This window comes from Crocodylus porosus, unplaced genomic scaffold, assembly GCF_001723895.1.
Source record: "Crocodylus porosus isolate Cpor-Errol unplaced genomic scaffold, CroPor_comp1, whole genome shotgun sequence".
Classification (NCBI taxonomy): domain Eukaryota; kingdom Metazoa; phylum Chordata; order Crocodylia; family Crocodylidae; genus Crocodylus; species Crocodylus porosus.
In genome coordinates this window covers 58,926,601-58,927,910 of record NW_017728943.1, presented here as the reverse complement: position 1 = coordinate 58,927,910, position 1,310 = coordinate 58,926,601, and the positions used below count along the sequence as shown (strand labels likewise).

General features: G+C 42.4%; 1 protein-coding gene across 1 annotated transcript in view; it reads left to right on the top strand.

Annotated features, from left to right (window-relative positions):
* Positions 1–1,310, top strand: part of PKDCC (protein kinase domain containing, cytoplasmic) — a gene marked incomplete at its 5' end in the record, with an annotated part of 45,308 nt that overhangs the window by 37,418 nt on the left and 6,580 nt on the right. The window lies entirely within an intron of this gene.

Here is a 1,310-nt window from a genome sequence, read left to right as displayed (position 1 = left end):
CAGGAAGTCAGCTGGGGTCATAGGATCCCAGCAAGATAAGCATCCAATTTACTCTTGAAGGTGTTCAATGTAGGTGCTTGAACCACCTCCAATGGCAGACTGTTCCTGGTTCTAAGATGGCAACTCCCCTCCCAAATGGAGTATTTTCAGGGGGCAATGGGAGAGACTTCCGGTGGCAAAGGTCTGTGTTTAGGGGGCGGGACTGCTGGTCCTAAGATGGTAACCAGGGGGCAGGGCACCTGTTAAGGTGTGGGGCTACCCTTAAGGCCTTCCTAAACTCACCAAACCTTGTTAAGCAGCCCTCCAGCCAAAATAATTGCCCACCCCTGATCTAATGAATGTGCTACACTGGTACAGGATCATGAAAGGATAGGAGCTAGATAGGAGAAGCCACACTTTAGGCCAAGCAGGGGTTGGGCTGAGCTGTCCTTCCCATGAGCTTTGTGAAGGGGGAGTCTATGCACAGACTTGGGGACCAGGGCTGCGGCAGTTCTATGCTAACTGTCTGTGTGTGCACTTGTGAAAAATGAAAGTTAAACCAAGATAAATTACCCTTCTTTCACTGAGAATTAAGCTAATCACGATTTACTTGCCACTTACCATGAGGTGACAGTGTGTAAACAAACAGTTTACCCTGAGAGGTAAAGTCCCATTCTTTTTTGCCTCATGGTAAATCCATACCCTCAGAATATCCTGCTGTGTGGGGATCCATTGGGGGCATCTGGGCAAAGATTGCAGGTTACCTTCATAGTCAGATTTTGCCCCCCAAATTTTACTATTGAATACAACAAAAACAGTTGTGGGAGTTCAATCTGACTTGTGTAGTTAAACTAGTAGGATTTGGCTCAATAGGTTCTCCCATACCTTCCCTAAACAGCAGTCCTTCAGTTGACGGATATGTCTTGAGCACTGATGGGGGTGCTGTGCTGTCCTCAGGTGGGGACATGCTAGCCCTGGATGAGTCTGAGGGGCATAGGAATGGTTTAAAACATAAGAGAAGTGGAAGCATCCTCAGCAGGGATCCTGGTTTTCTCTGTTTAAAAATCACAAATTCTCTGATTAAAAAAAACAAAACAAATGCCTTGATTAAAACCCCCAAAATATGCATTTTTTTCATGATTAAAATGAAACTCCACTATATCTATCTATCTATATCTATAGATAGATATAGATATCTATATAGATATTAAAATGAAACTCCACTATATATCTATACATAGATAGATAGACATAGATATCTATATCTATATATATATATTATATAGATATATAATTTTAAAACAATTTTGAAGCCTACTAGTGCCTCAGTC